This window comes from Cryptomeria japonica, chromosome 2, assembly GCF_030272615.1.
Source record: "Cryptomeria japonica chromosome 2, Sugi_1.0, whole genome shotgun sequence".
In the NCBI taxonomy this organism is placed as follows: domain Eukaryota; kingdom Viridiplantae; phylum Streptophyta; class Pinopsida; order Cupressales; family Cupressaceae; genus Cryptomeria; species Cryptomeria japonica.
This window is the reverse complement of record NC_081406.1, coordinates 464324325-464339635: the sequence shown is the minus strand read 5'-3', so window position 1 is coordinate 464339635 and position 15311 is coordinate 464324325. Positions and strand designations below refer to the sequence as shown.

At 30.6% G+C, this 15311-nt stretch overlaps 1 pseudogene; it reads right to left on the bottom strand.

Annotated features, from left to right (window-relative positions):
• Positions 1–8737, bottom strand: part of LOC131056749 (ATPase family AAA domain-containing protein At1g05910-like) — a 73817-nt pseudogene extending 65080 nt beyond the window's left edge.
• Between the last annotated feature and the right edge of the window lie 6574 nt (positions 8738–15311).

Sequence of the window (15311 nt, the reverse complement as noted above, 5' to 3'; positions counted from 1 at the left end):
AATGAACCTTTTGTGATATTCCAATGAAGTCATATTTGTCATTCAGTTCAACTAATTATGATAATCAATTTGTACTTGACATAGTTATTATACTTCATCATATTATATTCCCTTAGTGTCTTATATCAGATTGTCAATAGTTATTTGTGTTAGTATTACTTTAAATCAGAATTATTCATTAATTGTTATTGTTGTATTTTATGTTATTAGCATGGTACATTATTATAGCAACTTATACAAACTGAATTTGATTGCCTTATTCCTTTTGAATTCATTAACAGATATATATATATATGTGTGTCTTTTATGTCTAATAGTATTTTCGTCTATAATTATTTTAATGCTATTTTAGTAATTATACATTATTTGCTTCTGAACTTTGTATCATCTTAATTCTATTAATTTAATTAAGACCATATAAAATTTTATATATATAATATCAGCTATTATATTCCATTACAGGCCCTCTTCTCTTTTATTATCCTTGCTGGAAGTTTCTGTAAATTTCTCTATCCTTGCTGCCAGATCTGACTTTCTTGTTCCCCTCGTGTATTCTCCCTATTCCCATTTGCACAGGGGGGTATTTATCCTACCTCCCCATGTGGTGAAGAGCCACGATGCTCTCCTAATAGGTAGCACCCCCCTTTTTGAAGAGTTGATGTCCCTCTATTTCCGACGGCTCTTTTCAAGAAGAGCATCGCTTCATATAAAACCCGATTTGGAACTATTCAAACCACCCTTTAAAGAATGGTTATCGGGCCGTGGTAAATATAGGGGTTAATTGGTTAATAGAAATAATATAATTTTTAATACAAAGCACCATTATAATATAATGTGTATTGTTAATATAATAAAATCATTCAATTAAAAAAGTAAATTGATAATATAATATTATTTATTGTTCATATAATAACATCATTTAATATAAAATGTAAATAGATAATATATAATATTATTTTAATGTTAATGTGATATAATATAATTTTGATATGTTTTTAACATATAATTTTATATGGCAAAAACTATATTAATTATTTCTACTATAAATGTGGGGACATGATAGTCTCCCCTTCCCCAGATTACTTGTCCTCAACCAATTTCAAATTAGGGTGATCACAATGGTAGTGCTCAAGATGACTCTACTCTGATATTACTACATGTTGTAGAATTGAATTAAGGCATATGTGCTTTTACTTTTAATTTGAGTGTGAGCTATAACCAATAGTGGGAAATTGGCATGATTTAACTTAAGACAAGCCCACTCTCTTCTAGAGGAAAGGATCAAGGCCATCCAATTGTGTTTGCAAAAATTGGTTAGGTTGGCAATATGATGATTTCAAAAATGACCTTAATTGTGAGATTGTCATGCTGCCTATGCCTTATGGAATGGGGCCCTTAGAAATTTGGTCACTAAATATTGTTGTTTTGTATGGTAGTTGTAGCCTAACACCATTGCTCGAGAGATGACAAAATGCTATAACATTTGTAAAGGGGTTTGATATCATGGAAGATGATTATGTTCAGTCATGCTTGGTACAAATTTTGAACATAACAATTTGTGATAAACAGTTTGTGAAATGATAAATGTTGTTTTTGAGTATCACTTCTGATTGCAGGAGTTATTGTAAGGAAACAACAAATGATGATTTTACTCTATCATTACATACTGTTCATGAGAGGAATACATATATGAGATATGTCTAAATTTATTGATTTATAATTTGCTGGATGAATATGTCTGAATCCCCAATTAGAGGGATAAATTTCCCAGAATGTAGAGGTTGTATTAATTAGAGAATATGCAAGATGTTTGATCTAGATGACAACATGAAAAGTTAATAATAATAACTTGGCTTAATCTTAATATCCATAAAGAGTATGTATTAATATTGAAAAATGTTTAGTCAATGAAAAATTTCAATGGGCAACGTGAATGTCACTGACATCATAGTTACCAAATAGAGGTGGGTAATGAATAAGATCTCAATTAATTAAGTCTCGTATCGCTCGTTTGTGTCGTTGAGTCTATAACCATATAGATTGTTATGATTGAATATTCACGTATTGGTAAACTTAGGTGGTAGATTGGTATTAAATATATCATGAATAAATTGAACATGGCTAGTATTATCTTTGTCTAACTGCATTCTCAACATGTTTCCTTTCTCCTCTGATGATGATTTATGGGCAAAATCTCTATACTCATCAAGTTCTTATATTATCACCTCATGGTTTGAGCAATTGTACTCTTACACATTCTTCCTTCCTATATTACTCTTACACATTCTTCCATTCAATAAATTTTCATAGTATCAACATGTTTTCGTAATCCCTATGTTGTCCTTCCCATGTTATTAGGTGTATGAAACCCATCTTTGCAAAAAGAAGGGCCTAGGTGATTTAAAACAATTACCCCATTTATAAGTACTCATAAAGCATACTCATGGAATAACTAAGCATATTCAATCACATTGAAACATGTAAGATAAGGAGCATTCATTCAAAACAAAAAGAATTCATGCTAGAAGTACATGAAACAATTGCATAAGATACAAAGCACATCCATGGATGAACACATGGGAGGCAATACACATAGAGGCGGAAGCATACATGAGAAAGGTATACAGAAACAATTTATGAATGAATCCAATACATCAAGTATGAATGAATCCAATGCATCAAGTATGAAGCATACGGATGAATACGTAAGGCATGTGTCATACACACGAATATACGTAAGGTGTAAAGTGCAAAGTATACAAATGAAATACATAAGGCAAGAAGCATCCATGCAAAACATAGAATATACACATAAGGCACGAATACATGTAAAGCATGAAGTGTATGCATGAAGTATACACATGAATTCACTTAAGGCATGACGCAAGTATACATAAGTACCAAAAGACATGAAGTGCACATAGGCATGAAATAATGGATACATGTAAGCCAAGACGCAACATACATGACTGAATGCAAGGCATCAAGTAATGCACACAAGGCATGAAGGAGCTATGTAAGGCACGAACCATACATATGAATACATGCAAGACATGAATCATACATTTAAACCATGAAGGAATACATAAATACACAAAAGGTACAAGCATATATGAGAAAGGTACTTATGGAGTGGACATGCTAAAGACACATTGATCATGAAGCATACAAGAGAGAGGTATTCATGGAATAGACATCTGAAAACATCTCATTCATGAAGTAACACAAATACACATAACATATAAAACACATATGCCAGACACATGATAGACATGGTGCAAGCACAAGGTATACATGAGGAAAGCTTACATATAAAACACCCATGGAGTAGACATGCTCAAAACACATAAGAAAAATGTAAGACATGAAGCAGTTAAAGGCACACTCATAAGAATACAATGTTGGCCTAACCAATTCAATTTTTTATTTATTTGAGAAGAGACTGGAATAATTAGTCCTAACTGAGTAGTTGTTTTATCCAACAAGCTGGCAGAATCATGCTGTGATACCACTGCAATGTCCCCTAATTAGTTAAACTTTAAATTAACCTAAATTTGGCCAAATCTATAAATAGGTAATTGGGTTTTATAGGTGTACCTTTGTATACTGTTTTCCTACAATAAAATTAGAGAGCATATATGAAATAATACTTAAACTAAAAAATGAACTATATTAATTGATATCAAATTTGCTATATTAATGGTTGTTAGAATTATAATTGTGGGATATAATCTAAGTTACCAGTTCGGGTTCGGGCACCGATTCGGGTTCAAAGAACCTGGTACGCTGATATGGCAAAATTTTAAAAAGGGGTTTGGGTTCGTTAGTACAAAAACATGTAAATTATATATATATATGCAGTGCCCCTCGCACGGTCCTAGGGCAGCGCCTAGGGCGCGCTCCCTTTCACTATAGAGGGCGGGGTCGAGGAGTTCTGCCCCCACTGCCAACAACAAATTACAACCTTCAAACCCACATGGAACTCCATGGTGTGCATCAATTTTCTGCTTTGTTAAGATGTCAGGAACCAGGCCAAAGAAGTCAAAATTTTGATCAAGGTGCATTCTCCCATAAGGGAATTGTGATTTCTGACTTGTTCTTTCGTAAAGACTTGTGCTTCTCTCTTGGTTGTAAGATGCATAGGTGTGTGGCTTGAGACATAGGGTCATTTTAATTTTTTATGTGGTGGAATTCAAAAAAAAATATTTTGCAAAAAAAAAATCCATTTTTGGGCTATCAGACCCCTGGGTTCGTCTTGGGTCCTCTTGGGTTCGACCCTGGGTCATCTTGGGTTTGCCCTAGTTCGAACCAAGCCTGTGAACCACAAACCCTATCCGAACCATAGGCTAAGCAAACCTAAACCTCGAACCAGGACCGTATCGGACCAGTACCAAGGGTCTAGGGGGCCGAACCCAATAACTCAAGAAATAATCATATTATTATATAAAGTTAGTTTGTAAGTCAGTTACTAATCAATTCCTTTAGTCCATTAGTTGGATAGGGTGTCCTAGAAACCATCCCTCCTAGGCCCAAGGGTAGAATACCATATCCCCCTTGGCTCGATATGGCAGGTGTTAGGCATCAATCATTGAGTGGCATACCCAGTGAGGTGTTCTATCATCGCTCCCCCTCATCACAACCACCTTCTCTCTTAAGCCCAAGAGCAGATGCTTCACCCCTCTTGGCTCCATGTGGGAGGTGTTACGCATCCACTATGGAGTGGCATACTTAAGAGAGTCCCTCATTTACAATGAACCTTTTATGATATTCCAATGAAGTCATATATTTCATTTAGTTGAACTAATTATGATAATCAATTTGTACTTGACATGGTTATTATACTTCATCATATTACATTGCCTTAGTGTCTTATATCAGATTGTTAACAGTTATTTGTGTTAGTATTACTTTAAATCAGAATTATTCATTGATTGTTATTCTTGTATTTTATGTTATTAGCATGGTACAGTATTTTAGCAACTTATAAAAACTGAATTTGATTACCTTATTCCTTTTGAATTCATTAACAGATATATATGTGTGTGTCTTATGTCCAATAGTGTTCTCATGTATAATCATTTTAATGCTATTTTAATTTTTATACATTATTTTATTCTGAACTTTATATCATATTAATTCCATTAATTTAATTAAGACCATATAAAATTTTATATATATAATATCAGCTATTATATTCCATTACAGGCCCTCTTCTCTTTTCTTATCCTTGCTGGCAGTTTCTGTACATTTCTCTTTTATTATCCTTGCTGGCAGTTTTTGTACATTTCGGGCCTTGGTAAATATAGGGATTAATTGGTTAACAGAAATAATATAAGTTTTAATACAAACCACCATTATAATATAATGTGTATTGTTAATATAATAAAATTCAATAAAAAATTTAAATTCATAATATAATATTATTTATTATTAATATAATAACATCATTCAATATAAAATGTAAATTGATAATATATAATATTATTTTAATGTTAGTGTGATATAATATAATTTTGATATGTTTTTAACATATAATTTTATATGGCAAAAGCTATAGTAATTATTTCTACTATAAATGTGGGGACATGATAGTCTTCCCTTCCCCAGATTGCTTGTCCTCAAGCAATTTCAAATTAGGGTGATCACAATGGTAGTGCTCAAGATGACTCTACTCTGATATTGCTACATGTTGTAGGTCTGAATTAAGGCATATATGCTTTTACCTTTAATTTGAGTGTGAGTTATAACCAATAGTGGGAAATTGGCATGATTTAGCTTAAGACAAGCTTGCTCTCTTCTAGAGGAAAGGATCAAGGCCATCCAATTGTGTTTGCAAAAACTAGTTAGGTTGGCAATATGATGATTTGAAAAATGACCTTAATTGTGAGATTATCATGCTCCCAATGCCTTATAGAATGGGGCCCTTAGAAATTTGTTCACTAAATATTGTTGTTTTGTATGGTAGTTGTAGCCTAACACCATTGCTCGAGAAATGATAAAATGCTATAACATTTGTAAAGGGGTTTGATATCGTGGAAGATGATTATTTTTAGTCACGCTTGGTACAAATTTTCAACATAACATTTTGTGATAAGGAGTTTGTGAAATGATAAATACTGTTTTTGAGTATCACTTCTAATTGCAGGAGTTATTCTAAGGAAACCACAAATGATGATTTTACTCTATCATTACATACTATTCATGAGAGGAATACATATATGAGATATGTCTAAGCTTATTGATTTATAATTTGTTGGATGAATATGTCTGAATCCCCAATTAGAGGGATAAATTTCCCAGAATGTAGAGGTTGTATTAATTAGAGAATGTGCAAGATGTTTGATCTAGATGACAACATGAAAAGTTAATAATAATAACTTGGCTTAATCTTAATATCCATAAAGAGTATGTATTAATTTTGGAAATTGTTTAGTCAATGAAAAATTTTAGTGGGCATCGTGAATGTCACTGACATCATAGTTACCAAATAGAGGTGGGTAATGAATAAGATCTCAATTAATTAAGTCTGGTATCACTCCTTCATGTTGTACAGTCTGTAACCATATAGATTGTTATGATTGGATATTGACGTATTGGTAAACTTAGGTGGTAGATTGGTATTAAATATATCATGAATAAATTCAACATGGCTAATATTATCTTTGTCTGACTGCATTCTCAACATGTTTCCTTTCTCTTGTTATGATGATTTATGGGCAAAATCTCTATACTCATCAAGTTCTTATATTATCACCTCATGGTTTGAGCAGTTGTACTCTTACACATTCTTCCTTCCTATATTACTCTTACACATTCTTTCATCCTATAGATTTTCATGGTATCGTCATGTTTCAGTAATCCCTATGTTGTCCTTCCCATGTTATTAGGAGTATGAAACCCATGTTTGCAAAAAGAAGGGCCCAGGTGATTTAAAACAATCACCCCATTTATAAGTACTCATAAAGCATACTCATGGAATAACTAACCATATTCAATCACATTGAAACATGTAAGATAAGGGGCATTCATTCAAAACAAAAAAAATTAGTGCTGAAAGTACATGAAACAATTGCATAAGATACAAAGCACATCCATGGATGAACACATGGGAGGCAATACACATAGAGGCAGAAGCATACATGAGAAAGGTATATAGAAACACTTTATGAATGAATCCAATACATCAAGTATGAAGCATACAGATGAATACATAAGGCATGAGTCATACACATGAATACACATAAGGTGTAAAGTACAAAGTATACAAATGAATTACATAAGGCAAGAAGCATCCATGCAAAACATAGAATATACACATAAGGCACAAATACATGTAAATCATGAAGTGTATGCATGAAGTATTCACATGAATTGACTTAAGGCATGAAGCAAGTATACATAAGTACCATAAGACATGAAGTGCACACAGGCATGAAATATAATCCAAGAAATTATAATAATGTCCACTAGTAACAAAGAATTTGGTTTGCATTTATATGATTTATTTCTTCATTTGGCTACAAACACTACATTGTTATTAACATGTCTTTACAATAAGTTTTCATTAACTATGATATCAACTGAAGCTGTTAAGACTTAAGAATATAACAGCAAATGCCCCTGGAGTAGGGGATTATTCTACCCTATGTAAAGCTGAAAAAATCTTATATATCTTCCAAACTTCAAGTTCATGGACAATCAAATAACTTCATAGACATCTAAAAATAAAATTAGGAGGACAACTCCTATACTAGATCACCACCAAACAAGATATCAGTTTTTTAAGATCACCACCAAACAAGACACCATTTTGATGTATGAGAGTACACTCATGCAAGCATTCCACTAGATGATTTGTTTTTTCCATTTACCTTATGTTGGTTTGAACTATACAACCCTACCCACTCCAAATTTATAAATAAGACCTTAGTTATATTCCATAACAAAACCTAAGCCATTGCAAAAATTAAAACCATCAACGAAATTGTAGCGTACAAGTTGGAGCAATCACCAAAAGGAAAGTGTTCAATTCTTGTGGGTTTAGGTCCCCGGTGATAAACCCAAGCGAATTGAAAATTGGATACAACCAGAATTATACATTCTCTTGAAAGAGGGAAAAAAAAAAAACAGAAGGGGTTTTCGCATACACTAAAAAATGATCTAAATCTGAGTTGCAAATACATAAGATTGGATACAGCCAGAATTATACATCCTCTTGAAAGAGGGGAAAAAAAAAAACAGAAGGGGTTTTCGCATACATTAAAACATCATCTAAATCTAAGTTGCGAATACATAAGAATGATAAATCATGAACCCATACAAATAGAAAAAAAGCTTATGACACAAGGAAACATCCTCTCACAAAACAAAGTTTTTTCATTCTAAACCACATGCATTTTCGCATACAATAAAAATACAAGGAGAAATATGATGGCAAATCGGGGCAAACTAAAACATTGCACACAAGGAGTGAAACACCATGTCAGGAACACAACCAATTATTTCTCTGGACATCACTTGTTGGACTTACACTTAAATAAGTTGCATTGTGTAGATTAAGTGTGGATGAGACGGGACTGTGCTCGTGCTTATGCTTGTCATGATACATCTGCAGGCTGTGGTTGAGATTATGCCTCCTGCGCAGGGCTCTCTTTTGCGAATTCTTCTTCTCCTTCTGTTTCTTTGACTCTCCACTGCGTTTTGCAGGCGAAGGGGAGGTTGACGCTTTTCCATCCATAGCTCATACAAAACAAAGCAACTGCAGATAGCGATCTGCAGACAGCGACTCTTTCTTCTTCTTTGTTTTTTTGTTGTTAAGACAACGACTCTTTCTTCTTCTTTGTTTTTTTTGTTGTTAAGACATAACTTTGTAATGCCTCTTTATTAGTTCACAAAACAGGCGGCAAAGAAGTGAATTAACCACTGGTTTTCTTACATTAATTACCTAATACCCGCACAGCTTGTACTGTTATTGAATTCAATTAATTTTCATTGTTTACCACGATGTCATTAAATCTTATTAATTTTATTCACTTGAGAATTATGTTTTTATTAAAGATTATATATATAATAGTTTAGATTATATTATTCACTTGAGAATTATTACATTTAGAAGATTATATATTTTTTTATAATATTATTGTATATATTGTATAAATTGGTAAAGGTAGATGCTTCTTCTTATTATTAATTTTATTCACTTGAGAATTATGTTTTTATTAAAGATTAAATATATAGTAGTTTAGATTATTTTATTCACTTGATAATTATCGCATTTAGAAGATTATATTTTTTTTTATAATATTATTGTATATATTATATAAATTGGTATAAATATTTTCAACACTCTTGAGAAAATCTAAAATGATATCAATTTTTAAGCTATTTCATTTATTAAAATTTATTTTATTTTATTGCAAACTATTATATTTACTATTATTTTACAAAATATCAAAAACATATTTTATTAAAAGAAATTAATTTTCCTTAAGATCTTAATATTTTTTTAGATTCATTTTTAAAATTTTATTTTTATTTATTTTCAATATTTTTAATTAATCATTTATTTTAAATACAATTATCTAAAAATATAGCTGTATTTTAAAATTTTATTTCTATTTGTTCTTTATTTAATTTAATATAAACATAATAATTTCAAAATAAATAAAAAATAAATAGAATTTTTTTTAAATTAAACTATAATTTTTAGATAAATATAGAAATACAATTGTTTAAACTAAATAATAAAAAGAAATATTGAAAATAAATCAACTTTTTGATGTCTAAATGGTTGTCAAATTGAAGATACAAAATAAAGTTCTTTGTTAACATATTCACACCTTTACACTCTACCTTTGCTACCATTGTACAATGATTCCTTTCCTCCTCAATTTAGAAAGTGCTCTATATGATTGAAAGTAAGGAAGGCTTAAGAACTAGCATATATACCTTAAGTTGTAATTTAATCTATATAAAATAGATTAAATTAAAATTTAAGGTATATATGCTAGCCAAAGTCATGCGGCACAATATGGAAAACATAAAATAAATCAATATATAATTTTATATAGTACCTTTCTATTAAAATAATTTATATTATTATATTATTACACAAAGATATATGAAATTTTATATATCTATTTAGACTATTTTTTATAATATATATGTGTTGCAAGATCAAAGCAAATACTAAAATCTAAGATATATTAAACTTTATTTAATCATGAGTATTATGGTTATGGTTGGTGATAGGGTTAAGTTTATTGTTATTGTCAGGGTTAACGTTTACATCATGGTTCGGGTTAGGTCTATGATTAGGGTTAGAGTTTACCATTAGGCTTATGATAATGATTAGGATTTCTATCATGGTTGCGGTTAGCATCAATGTTAGGGTTTGATTTTGGTTGAGGATTATGGTTAGCGTTAGGGTTTAGGATTACAATTTAGATTGTGTTTAGGATTAGGGTTATGGATGCGATTTAATATTAGGGACATTTATGGTTAGGGTTTAGTGTCAAGGTTACAATTATGTTTAGGGTTTACATCAAAGTTAGGGTTAGGATAAGCATAATAGTACATTATTTATCTTAAAAAGATGTCAATTATAACATAAACCTAATTTGTTAGTTTCTCTACAATTTAATTGTACAATTAGGTTATGATGAGAATTTAAATGATATAATAGCTATGTTTAATTATACAATCAGATTTATATATTTTGCTCGGTAAAGGGCATATAGTCATTTTGTATTAATATAAGAAGAAATTTACATCTTAAAAAATAAACCTTCTCAGATCTCTTTAAATCATATATTGAGCCATATCACTACTAATTTATCTCGGAGGAGACTTCTAAGCTACAACAATCCCTAAATAGAAAAATAGGGATGGAAACCATAGTAGATCTACTATCTCTGACAATTAATAAAGCCAGAGATATTTTACTATCATATCTCGACCATACATACCTTTCTAAATATTATCATGTATATATTATCAACACCATGATAGGGCTATAAGTCAATATTGGGCTCACTCCCTCCCTATAACTAGGCCTTCCTCATCTTCTTCACTGTTGTTGCTACTCCCACTCTCTGAGAAAGGATCATCTTTGTCACACCTTCCAGTCAAATGTTTGAACTCACGAACCCACTGCAGAGTGACATCAATATCATCCCCTATAGGGGGAACCAAAACTCCATCATCTGCAAATCCCATAAATTTTTTGATAAAGTCTAAGCATCTTCTCTTCAAATGAATACTCACTTCCCAACACTCTTGATCCCATATGAAAAGTATTGGAAACCTAGGTGTTGGGACTCCATTCCTACTTGCTAACCTGTAAATGGAAGATGGAGGGATAATAAGGTTGTGATCATTCTCATAGAGAGCTCTGTCCATATCCCCCAAAAAGCTTGCCTTAAAAATCCTCAAACATAATTAGATTCTGCTACCACTTTGGATTCCCCCAATTTCAAGATAGTAGCCAAGAAATGAGTCAGGATGTCGGTATTGACTCTATACCTATGGTTGGCTATGAGAAACTAAACTCCTGGAGTATGTCATAGATTACATCCAACAAGAGTGGATTTGAAATATTTGTCACTTGTTGAAGCATTTTACCTATGATAGGACCCAAGAGTGCCATTTATCGCTTCTTCAGTACCAGCCTGATATTAGTATCCACTAAAATTATCCACATAGCTTTACTAAACACAAAGAGAAAATGAATGAAGAATGGTTATAAAATCTTGGTTTAATAGAGGCGATGAAGCTTCTCACGCAAAATTTACATCCCATAATGAATCCTTGGAGACACACAAAATAAATCTATTGCAATATATGTATCCAACTCCACTCGTGTGATCATTGTAAGATTTTAGGCTAAAGAGTTGGCAAGGGAGTACTTCCTTTGACATATCTAGCAAAAAGTTCTTGAATCCCCGCTCAATTATGTTATATGATGATGCTATGATCGCATGCTTTCTTACTCATCAATACTTTCCCTAACAATTTGTCTACATCACTTCACTTCTTATTACTTTTTACTTTTTAAATAAAATATGCCTGTTCTTATTATCCCGTTCTTATTATTGATGATGTGTCATTCCAACTTAAATCACTATGGGCCTAGAAGTCTGCATTTTAATTTTCAAAATTCGGATTGAATTCCCGCTCCAAAGGATTTTAAAACCTTACCAAACCAAAACTAATAAAAATAATTGACAAACCAAACATGACTTAAAGTGGATACTCTACATCTATATGAATACCGTCTGCTACTTTATTAGCCAAAACATTTGCTGCCCAATTTCCTTCCTTGTAAATATGGTTGAAAACTACTCTGCTTCAAAGGAGCTAACAATACTTAAAGATTTTTTTAATAATGCATTTAATCTTTAATTTTGTGTTATCTCTCTTCTCAATTCATTGATTACTGTGGCAAAATCCCCTTGGATCTCTAAAAATTTTATATCTAGATCTCTACATTTCTTAAGCCCTAACACCAAATCTTGGAATTTTCTTGATTGTTGGTACCCTATTCTAAAGGCTTTGTCATTTTATCTATGATCCTTCCATCCCATTTTGAAATAAAAAATCTAGCACCTAATATTCCTCGATCTCCTCTGACTGCTCCATCAAAGTTTAATTTATACCATCCCTCCTTGGGTAGTTCCCATTTACACTCCAATCTATCCTGGTTACTAGCCAATAGGGATAACTTTAAGAAACCACCCCCCGATCAAAAGTGTAAAATCCTTTCGAATAAAACATTATTTTTTGGGGGAAAATTTCATATTGATGGTGAAATTTTTTTCAAATTTGAAAAAAATAATAATTTGTATTGGTGGATATTTTTTTAGGGTATGAAAACTCCATAAAATCCTCGTGAATAATTCATTATTGTGTGGGGAAAATATATAATGTAGGAGGCAAATGTTTTTCATTTAAAGGAAAAATATATAAGTGTATAAGCGAAAAGTTATACTCCGAAGGAAAAATCATTTAAGTGTATTAGCGATTTTTATCTACCATTTGAAAATTATTTAATTTTATTGGATAATATTTTGTTATTTATGGAAAACTAAATATTTTATTGGCAATTTCATAAATTCATTGCCATTTTCGTTATCTATTAATAGCCATTTTTCGTTATCTAATTAATGCAACATCACGTCGAGTTCAAACTCTATACGTTATACATATACAAGTTTAGATTATTTTATTTACTTGACAATAATCGCATATAGAATATTATATATTTTTTATAATATTATTGTATACATTATATAAATTGGTATAGGTATTTTCAATAGTCTTGAGAAAATCTAAAATGATATCAAATTTAAAGCTATTTCATTTATTAAAATTTCATTTATTTTATTTCAAACTATTATATTTACTATTATTTTATAAAATATAAAAAAACATATTTTATTAAAAGAAACTAAATTTCCTTAAGATCTATTAATAATTTTTTTTATATTTAATAAATTTTAATTATGAAATAATAGATTCATTTTTTAAAATTTTATTTTAATTTATTTTCAATATTTTTGATTAATTATGTAATTTAAAAAATTATATTTATACATTTATCTAATAATATTAGTGTAGACACCTAAAAATGTCTCATTAATTCTACACTAATTATTCATCTATTTAATTAAGTAATTCTTTAATTATTTGATTAAGTTAAATATTTATTCTGATCAGAACATTTAACATTTTTAGTTATCGAATTCTTATCATTTCATCATTTAATCAATTAACCCTATCTCAATTATTAATTAAATATCAATTATTTAATTAATTGCAAAAATTTCCTTAGTTAAATAATCTTTATGATTTAATGAATTCAATTTCCTTTGATTAAATAATTTCATTTCAATTAATTAATTAATTAATTCTTCCAATCCCCAAATTATAATTCCAATTAATTCCATCTAATTTCATGTCATTTTCTACTAATTCGAATTTCACTTCATTTCAATTAATTTCATTTCTTCCAAATTCATTTTTCACCAAATCTGAATTTCAGTTAATTTCATGTGCATTTTAACATTCGAAAGTCCAAATTCAAATCCAAATTGAAAATGAAAATCAAATTCAATTTTAATTCCCTACAACACATGATAAAATATGAACTGATTGATCAAATTTGTTATCTAATTAGTTAACGCAGCTAACTCATCAATCACCCTTTTTAACTCTCAATCACCTTTTCTGAATGATCAATTAATCTACTTATCTCTCCAATCAATTCAGGCATCTGATTCATCAACTCAGTCAACTAGCTAGTCTATTCAGTCTACTAGTTAATCAATTGAGTTGACTCTTCAATCAATTCTATTAATAGATCAATCTAATGAGTTAACAGATCAATCAGTTTTAGTTGTCTATCAATCAACACTTGAGTTCAAATTCTCACCTTCTTTGTGTTGAAAATATATAAATTCAACCTCTTTTTCTCAATTCAAGCTAGAATCAGAGTCTTCAAAGTTATTGTCCATCTTATGCAAGAAATCAATGCAATACCTGAGAGGCACCTACACAAACAATTATGGAGAACAAAAATGGAAGCACAAGTGGAGAATATGGAGTTTTAATTTAGTTTAATCTTTCTATTTCTATCATTTATTTCATTATACAGTGTTTAAAATTGATTTAATTAGTTAAGGATTTTGTGATTCATCCTTTTAGTCTAATTAGCTTGGATTTGATGATTTCATACATGAGAACAATTGGTGAACCTGACGTGAATAAGATCTAACCTTCGTCTATTGTTTTAATTGGTTTTGCAGATACGTGTGTGCACAGAAAACCAAAATCCACAATTGATCAGACAAAAATTCGCAATTGCAAATATTTATCCGCAATTGCCATCAAAATCCATTGCAATTGACAGTAAAATCCACCGCAATTGCTCAAAAAAGGGGAAAAATAATTGTTTGTTTGTTGTTTCTGAATTAGTTGATCTTGCGCACCTAACCCATAAAAATCTTTCAATTCTGAGAATTTTTTATTTTTTGCATAAAATGTGTCTAATCCAATGGTAGGAAAGGTAACCTTCGAAATCTCAAGTGCAAGGAGGGAAAGACAAGATAGGATAGAACAAAGAGTATACCAAAGACTCTTAAAAGAAGATAGAGAGCTTTGGGAAATTGAAGAAAAAGAAGCAATTGCCCAATATCATAGAAGCATCCATTGATTCATTGCCAAATACAAATTTTATGAAGATATTAATGTGATGGCTCATGTGATTTTGGATAGAATCATTACAGAATCAAATTTCTATCTTCTGTCTTTTG